This window comes from Littorina saxatilis, linkage group LG1 (assembly GCF_037325665.1).
Source record: "Littorina saxatilis isolate snail1 linkage group LG1, US_GU_Lsax_2.0, whole genome shotgun sequence".
In the NCBI taxonomy this organism is placed as follows: Eukaryota; Metazoa; Mollusca; class Gastropoda; order Littorinimorpha; family Littorinidae; genus Littorina; species Littorina saxatilis.
In genome coordinates, this window is record NC_090245.1 from 57,785,580 (window position 1) to 57,795,833 (window position 10,254).

Below are 10,254 nucleotides of genomic sequence, written 5' to 3' on the forward strand. Positions count from 1 at the left end.
AAATAATGAGAGGCAATAAAAGTAAGTGGGTCAAAACGTGCCGGCCTGGCCTTTTCTGCGGTGAAACATGCTTTGTTCTTGCATTTGCAGTGCCTGGTGAAGTTGTGGTGTGTAGAATCTGTAGAAAGTAAGCCTATCTAGTATACACTTGTTCAAGTTCTGACTGACACACACACACACACACACACACACGCACAAACTCAGTTTCCTTCTAGTTCTCAGCCTTAACTTTTGGAAGAAAATCAGTTCCTTTTATTGTTAACGCAAAAAAAAGGAATGAGTAACTCGAATAGATTTATAAATGAATGAATGAATGATTCAAACAATCAATCAATCAAATAGCCAACTAAACTGTAACACTGAGTGGACTGAGGATGCGTACACATATTATATCATGTACGCCACGTCTGGCATGGAGCCTGCAACGTTCAAATGCCGCTCCTTGGCCGCTAAACGTTACCTTTCCTCGACCAAGCCGCGGGTCAAACTCGAGTCATTTTCACCAACTGGCAAAAATCAAACCACAGCGGATGATCCAGCTATTGTTAACATGAACAGCCATACACACACACACACACCGTGCACACACTCACACACACACACACACACACACAAGCACGGACATCAGTCTCACTGCCAACCTCCTACACTCCTACACCTTGTCCTTAACCCCCCCCCTCCCCCCTTTCACTCGGCAATGCCTGCCATTCAGCTTAGAAACACGACATGCGACTGTACTAAAAACTTAAGCAGATTTGACGAGTAGGGGAGACCGGGGCTAGTCCGCCCCCGGGGCACATCCGTCTTTGTCTGTTTATTCTTACGTTTGCCACCTTTTAGTCATTCACACCATGTGAGAGTGGTGTCCCTTCTTCCCGCCATATCCTGCAGAAGTTCAAAGGTTGCGCGTCCATATATCGTGAGTACAGATCACAAAAAGTGTTTTTCTTCATTTTTTGTAACATGAATGCATTGGAGTTGACTTAGGTTTTGATGCATTACCTCTGAGAACAAATACTTAGTCTCGGTGTCGAGTGAAAGTACGTTAATTAAGGTCGAGTTCTGAGGAAAGTTTTGCTTCTTCCTTCCCATGTTGTGCTCGCTATCTGGCACTAGAGTTGCCTGCCCGTGCGGGGGCAAGTCCGCCTATTTGTCATGGGGCGTGTCCGCCGTGAGCAGTATGTACAACACATGTTCATGCGAACATAAAAACTGTCTGCACATTGATATCAGCTACACATTTGTCTTGATGTAAAATAAAAAATCAGTCTTCTAGTTCATCAAACTCGCCAGTTATGCTACCAAAAGCATAAAAGTAGGCGGACTAGCCCCGGTCTCCTCGCCAGTTATGCTACCAAAAGCATAAAAGTAGGCGGACTAGCCCCGGTCTCCGCTAACGTAATTTTTTTTTTACATTCTTTCGTATTTTGTCATTGGCATTTTTGAACCTGAATATTGAAGGGAATTAAAAAAGCTTTCCCACTAAAGCTTGCCCACTACTAGTCTTGTACATACTATGGGATGAGAGCGGCGGACTTGCCCCACCCTGTAGGCGGACTTACCCCGACTTGGGGCAAGTTCGCCTACGTTAGGGTAGGTCTACTTAAAGCAGTATGTACAACAAATGTTCATGCGCACATAAAAACTGTCTGCACATTGATATCAGCTACACATTTGTCTTGATGTAAAATAAAAAATCAGTCTTCTAGTTCATCAAACTCGCCAGTTATGCTACCAAAAGCATAAAAGTAGGCGGACTAGCCCCGGTCTCCCCTACGACACTGAATGTGACACACTGATAAACAGTAACTGCCCCCCCCCCCCTCCCCCCGCCCCCTTGTTCCACTGGCAGCTTAGCAATAACACAGCATGTAAATGTCCGAAGCCTACACCATATTGAACCACTGACAGCTTGAGGTGGCATCATGACAAACACACTGACAAACACGCTGGCAAACACAAACAACCCGGGTCCCCGTTCCGCTCCACACACACACACACACACTGACAAAAACTGCAATGACACTGACAACTCTCTTGGAATGTATTAAAGAATATTGCTAATTTCATATGTTATGTAGATTTCCATTGGTCAATTGGGCAAAACTGAGCTCATTGCAAAAGTGATATCGACGACATTTCCGTTGATATCAGTTTTGATATCGACGACCTCTTTATTGCTTCCCCACTTCAAAAACAAAACGGACACCTACATTTAAAAACAAAGACATATATATATATATATATATATAGCCTATATGAAAATGTTATTATCCCAGAATTTAGTTGAGCAAGTGACTAATTACTTTTTGAAAGAAAAGTCATATAAAATACGTAAAAGCACAAGAAAAGAGCGAACAAAAAGAATTAATAATCAGAGGGAGGGATATGGAACAGCCAAAACTGAGCAAATGCTTTCGTACTTTTTTTTTTACAGTGAATACAACAATTACATGTCCAGTGAAATAGCAATATATCTAACATTGACGGACCCAGTGTGTGATGATATCTTCTGCTATTGGTCTGTTTCGACAGTGATATCAAAATCTCGACCTCCGGTCTCGATTTTGATATCACTGTTTCGACAGTGATATCAAAATCTCGACCTCCGGTCTCGATTTTGATATCACTGTCTCAACAGACCATAGCAGAAGATATCATCACACAGTCCGTCAATATTGGGTACTATAGCATATTGAACCATGTAAGACAGAGGCACACCATATGCCGTGAAACACACCAACATCCCACACCCCTTCCACTGCACCCCACGCCCTCCTCCCAACCTCCTCCCAACCCCCTCCCACCACTGTCACCGTACAGCTTCAGTAATACGACATAGAGTCTAACATATCGAACCCTGTCAGACAGGAACACACTAACAAATACTTATATCATCCCATCCCCAATCCAAGTGCACCCCCTCCCCACCCACCCAGACCACAACCACCTTAGTAACACAACATGCAAAACGGACTAAAGACTGCAGCATATCGAACCCCGACAGCTTGAGGTGGGACTGAGTATCGATTGGTGATAACGCTAGTATAGTCACTCAGCTAGCTCAGTGGTTGTTGTTTGCTCCGCATGCCTGCGGGCCATACTGCTTTAGTTTGACAGAACAGTACCAATCCCCATCCCCCACCCGACTCTCCGATTTAAGACTACCTCCCTTTTAAAGATTTAAAAACATTTTTGTAAGTAATTACCTTCCTTTTTAGACTTTGAAGACCTCACAAAACCTGTCTGTGAAACTCAGGTCTTGACTAGGCAAGAGTCTTACACACAAAAAAGTCGAGTTACACAGGCTGTGAACACAAAATCTGAAAAAGCAAAGTGGGAGTCTTACCGGAGATCGGCGGGGTCTTAAAAGGGACTGAGGTTCCACTGTACTTCGTGTACACTACATTGGGGTGTGCACGTTAAAGATCCCACGATTGACAAAAGGGTCGATCTTTCCTGGCAAAATTGTATAGGCATAGATAAAAATGTCCACCAAAATACCCGTGTGACTTGGAATAATAGGCCGTGAAAAGTAGGATGTGCGCTCGGAAATGGCTGCGATCTGCTGGCCGATGTGAATGCGTGATGTATTGTGTAAAAAAAATTCCATCTCACACGGCATAAATAAATCTCTGCGCCTTGAATATGTGCGCGATATAAATTGCTTAAAAAAAATAAAAAATAAAAAAAATCCCTGCGCTTAGAACTGTACCCACGGAATACGCGCGATATAAGCCTCATATATCCATTGATTGATTGATTGATACTTCGCCTAGATTCTGCTGCTGCTGCTGCCCTTGACTGCTGCTCCTCACTGAGTAGTGCTGCTAAACGCTGTTGCTGCCCCAGACTACTATATTTACCCTAGACTCAGTACATACATGTATTGGTGTATGGGTTGATTAGTCTCATTACTCGTGTGGATTTGTTCTGTTTGATTGTGTGGGGTGGGGGTGGGGGTTTGTATTGTCCGAGACTGATGTTCGCACGTCACTTCCAACTTCGTTACTGAGCATAGCATACACCGTCGCAGCCGGCGAGATACTGAACAGACCGGCCGCAGATACAACAGAAAGACCGACAGCCTGACACTAAGATACACAGACAGACTGACAGACAAACAAAATGAAACTGACATACAGATGAAGCATGGTGACATGTGGATATCTTTGTGTGTATGTGTATATGTATGTGTGTGCAGTGTAGTGTTTGTCAGTATGTGTGTGTGTGTGTGTGTCTCAGTGTGTGTCAGTGTGTGTGTGTGTGCCAGTGTGTGTGTATGTAGTGTCAGTGTGTGTGTGTGTGTGTGTTATGTGCTTGTGTGTGTGTATGTAGTGTCAGTGTGTGTGTGTGTGTGTTATGTGCTTGTGTGTGTGTGTGCAGTGTGGGTGTGTGTGTGCAGTGTGGGTGTATGTGTGTGTGTGTGTGTGTGTGTGTGTCAGTGTGTGTGTGTGTGTGTGTTTGCCGTGTGTGTTTGTGTGTCTGCCACTCTTTATGTCTGTGTGCACTGACAAATCACAAAATCACACAAGGAACTTAGTCGATAAATATCGACAGGGGGCGGACAAATGGTTTACATGTGAAATGTGTGTATATGGGTGTGGTTCTGAAACAAACAAACCATGTGAAACCCCCCCCCCCCCCCCCCCATCCCACCGCTCGCGGGCTGAACGACTGACGTCACATGTCGCTTCGGTCTTTTCCAAAAGAACACCGCGTGTACATAATACACAATTCGATCGCGTAGCACTGCCAATGCACATTTTCGCAACGAAAACCGTGCTACTGTTTCTTGTGTGTTAAATCTGAAAGCAATATAAGTGAACGAACAATTGAAAACTGATATCACGTTACTAAACTCCCAAAAGTAATAAATTACTTCTGACTGCGGTACACAATACGGCAGTCACCTCTGCGAATGCTGTCGAAGAATCTAACCGAAAGTAAACATTCTGGGAATCTACGCGCATCGGCCTTGACGCAAGTTCAATACTGAGCTAATGAGCGCGCCGCGGCGAAGTTGGCCGCTGTAAATCTCGCAGCGCTGGCTGGCTGAGCGAGTTGCGTGTCTATCCATATTAGGTCCAAGCCGCACCGTAGACCAGATTAGTAGGTGCTTGATTTTGGTATTTTGATTTTACATAACATTAAACCTTTCTTGGGGTTCATGGTCATGGCAACAGCCATAATAATATTATATCATGTATAATATTACATTTCAGCATATTTGAATTACATGTCATCATACCAAACTGTCATACATTTTTATTCCTACATCATTCTGATTGATCACAACCAAACCTACTATCAGTGGACACATCCAAATGTAAGCGCCTGTTCTTGACAACTTTTAATCGATCTAAAAATAGCAACTTGCTGGGCCCTCTGCCGCCAACAGACACTGTTTGGCCTGTAGGTAAAATGTACAATGTATTTTCTGATTTGTGCACAAAAGCTTTTTTTCTTTTTTCTTTTTTTTAATATAACAATGTTAAATGTCACTGTATGTTTAAAAGACCATGGTCATATTTGTAAAAAAAATGTTAAATTAGAAAATAAATAACATTTTGGTTCATGATTTTTCCTACACCTGTGCTAAAAATAAGAAATAAAAATGTCGGGTATATAAGTCACTCAAATACAGCTAGGTATGAATGGCTCGGTTTGAGTTTGTTGCAGTTGACCCTGCACAATGCGACATATCATGTTTTTGTTGAACAATTTTGACGTCACCCCTCCCATAGGGTGACGTATTTCACAACTTCCTGTGTTACACAAACTCTGTGATGACCAATTTTGACGTCACCCCTCCCATAGGGTGACGGATTTCACAACTTTCTACAGATGAACAATGTTGCCTTCACCCCTCCCATAGGGTGACGGATGTCACAACTTCCTGTGTACACAAACTGATGACGTATTTCACAACAAAATGGCGCTGCCCATGGTCAACCTCTAAACTATCCGTATAGAATGGGGGCGTCCTCGCCCCCATAACAAACACACACATCAGGACAAAACACACATCGGCACAACACACATACCAAACACCCAACTGCACACACCCAAACACACACCGTGCGTAGCACACACACGCGCAATATACACAACACATACACACACACATATTGCCTTTTTCTTTCTCACCCCCCCCCCCCCCCAACTCTTCTCCTTTTCCGATTCCAAATGTTTCCCAGTTACTAAATGTACTCTGTTCAAGTCATCAAGCATGATGGATAAGCCACAGGCGCATGAAGTCAAAAAAGGACTTGCTTTCCTGGTCTCCTCTTGTTTAAAACAGTCCTATCTAGTTTTTCTTTTTTTTCCCTTTCCTTTTAGTTGGAAAGATGAGATGTATGTGTGTTTGTTTTGTGTGTTGGCACTCTTTATGTCTCTGTGCACAAATCTATACCGTGCTAAAATCTAAATGACCGTGTTGCCTCCCACCTGTTCGCAAATTATTCACTGCACAGCCTGCTGGTGTGCAATTTCAATTCCTCCATGCTTGTGCTGAAAACAAAGCTCCATTATTTATGAACAAAGAAATAGTGTATAATTTCATTAACTCTGAAGACCAAACTAGAAATATGCAATTACCGGCAGACAATGTTCAATATCAAGGTGTCCCTACAGTACTGCACACAAAAGCAAGCCATACATCCTATTGTGCTCTCTGTCAGCTTCTTTTGCATTTCATTTTGAACGGAAAAGAAAAAAAATTATAGTCGAACCTGCCCTTGCGACCACCTCTTGAAAGCGATCATCTGCCTGCAATGACCACTCCGAAAAATCACAGACGATTTTTTTTTCTCTTCATAATTTACTATTCCACGGCAAATACACCTGTCTATAACAACTACTTTTAGTTGGTCTCTCGGATGGTCGTTATAGACATGTTCGAAAGTACATATCATTTTCAAAATAGCTTAGTTTGTTGATTTTCTTGTTATTGTTGTTGTTGAAGCTTCTTTGTGTTTGTATGAATTGTCAATGTTGCATGAACATGTACATGATGGTAGCAACACCTGAATCTCACATTATACAGCTGAACCAGTTTTCAAGGTGACCACCTCTCCAGAACGCTAACCTGCCCACAAACAATTGTGATAAGTCTGAAGACTCCTAAGTGGATTGCTGTGTCAAAATGCTGTATTGATTTTTATTTAGATATTCATGAAATAAACTTTTGTTTTGTTAAGTGAAAATTGTGATATTAAACATTGTCTGAAGCAAAATGCACTGGCTATTCATGGTTTCTGCAGAAAGCAAACAGTTCTCAGTTCATTGCACACACACATACATATGCACGCGCACACCACCATCAGAGAGAGAGAGAGAGAGAGAGAGAGAGAGAGAGAGAGAGAGAGAGAGAGAGAGAGAGAGAGAGAGAGAGAGAGAGAGAGAGAGCGATAGGCACAGACACACAGAAACATACATCAACTTTTTAACTTCACAGATAACAGACAAGATATCAGTCAACTTTACTCAGTTTTAATACGTAAACTGCCAACATCCAAATCTAGATAAAAGCAGTCTAGTATAATTAATGTATAATGAACTGACAGACATGGGTATCAATACACAGACTGCCATCCACAACTGATAAAGCACTTCTTTTTTTCAAACATTTTTAACAACATTTTTAAACTTTTTTTGTCTATTTTTTTTCATGACATTTTTTCTTCAAATAACAGTAATCTGTACTTGTGAGATACACTGAGACACTCTCAAGTCAAACGAACAGTATCACTTTTGTAATACGCCTATGTACAATGTAATAAAAAGAACGGTACAGAAAAAGTGAAGTTACGTACACACATATACTGTCACTGTGTAAGTAGTAACAACACAAATATTTGCTGCAAAAAAACCCAAACTCTCATGTGTGAAACATCTATTTTTCTACCATTGCACAAGGCAATAGTTAGATGAGTGAGGGGGAAATAAATCTGTTTCTTTACTTCCTTTACACAATCTTTCACTCGTATAAAACAGGGAACGCAAATCCCTTGCTTTCATGCTCATACAGGGTAAAAAGTCAAGGAAATTTTCGCAAATAGCGAAAGAGCAGTCAAACTCAAAATGGGCTACACTTGTAACAGCACTGATCAAAAGCCGGTCGTTAATGATTTTCCTCTCAGGTCAGTTCTTTCGTACACTATAAATCTAATGACCATCCTACTCTCATTTATCTACAAGTCAGAAAAAAGTATTCTTATCACCTTTTCGTGTCCCTTTTTATTTCAGGCATGGGAATCCAACAAGAATCATCTGAAAAGAACCTAGGTTGCAGGCTATCGCATTTAACAGAAACGATTACAATACTGATTTACTTCACCACACAATTCCCAATCAATTACAAAAAAACGTACTATTTATTAAGATTTAAGAACTACCATAAGAAAAGAAATCAAAAAACTGTAGAGCCTAAGCTCATATCTAGCTCTCTTAAAAATTAAAAAAAAAAGAGTTTTCTGGAGAAGTTAAAATTCAAGGAACGACTATTTACATTGACTTTCTAGACAAGACGGCATTTTCCCCCCATTTGAGGCAGAATAAGGGATGGGGAGGTAGATGTTCGGGTAAAAAACAGCCAATTCACAGAAGACTCCCATGCCTGTTCACTGCTACATGTATTTTAAAATTTACCATAATCATAAGAACAAATGTAATAAAACAATAATAGGTGACAATATAAGCGTAATCCCTTGAGCTTCCACAGGAGGCAGAAATATGGGTATAAAAAAAAATCAAAACGAAACCCCCCACTCAACAATCTCCTAAACGCTTAACCTGGCAAACAACAGAGCTCCGCTTTCACCAGCCACCCAGCTTTGCTTTCGAAAGGCACCTTTCAATCATGAACAGGGAGGGGAAAAAACTTTGTACAGATCACAGACGAGTTATGTTGCCAGTACCAGCATCCGCTCAAAACGTAATGAAGTAGGCTGCCTAAACACAGAAGACTGCAGCCAGTGCTGCAGCAATAAATGGCCAAGAAAGGAAGGGCTTTAGGATCCAGGCGGAAAGCTCACCACGGTCTCAACTATACATTCATTCTCAGCTGCGCCCTATAAACACGAACAAGCACAACAAATAAACTTTGACACCTTTTTTTCCCCATGTACAGAGAGCTAATTTTTAACAGAATTTTTCTCCCTAACTCTTCGATCTTCTGAGCTGTGCTTTCACAAAACAAAGCCCATTGTGAGGTTTGACTGCACGCATATTGCAGCTGCCGCTTCCTTTTACAAGTTGTGGAAAATGGAAAAGGTGGTTGGGGGACAGAATGACACGAGAAGGAGAAAAAACACACTTATTTTATCATGATAAAACTGTGTTTCAAATAAAACGGCTCGCATGCCCTACCACACATATGGCCTTCTTCGTCGGAAAAGATTGTTCGCTATCTGCTGCGAGAGCGAAGGTTTCCCTGCTTGAAAAGGCATCAGCTGCACTTGTAGAAAGAGCCGTGTAATTTCTGTACAATCAACGTTCCTCGCATCACTCATTAAGAAATGATAAGTCCACACCAATCCAGAAAATTATACTTGTATCAACCAGCAAACTTAATAGCTTTGGGCCCACGGTAACACATGCACAGAGGGGTAATGAAAAAAAAAGTGTAGAAAAGTTCTCAAGCATGCTCATGCTTCTTGCACATTGCAGGGAAAAATCTGCACCGCTCTGGGTGCATGAAGTTTGGGATTTACCTTTAAATGCAAAACAACAAAACATATACAGTGTCGAAACAGGATGTACTATTTCAACATAACAAAACATACATTCTTTTTTTTTTTATATAATGATCATGTACATGCAACTTTTTTTAAATTCTTTTAGCTGACAAGCACAGTAGGCATACAATAAAGGTTGCAGTAACATACAAAGAAAACAAAAACCAATGTGATAATGAAACAAGAAAATGCACTATGCACCAGACTAAAATTGTTTCATTCGAGATCCATTGAAGCTTGTAGTTTTACACCTTGACAAACAAAGTATACACAGACTAAGTGGGATTTTGCCTTAGTTTAAAGAATCGCACTCCTTATCAACCGTTGTGTTTTTCTTCGACTGACCTTGACACCTTCCACTGATGTTCAAACTGACAGGTTTTGCGCGCCTGTGGCTCAGTGAACAAGACAAGGTAAATATAAAAACCGATATATATCACAGATACAGCGGGTCAAGTTGAACAGGTTAAGTAAAAAAAGGTGAGGCTGAGGCAAGGACTGCTCGCTAACAAAC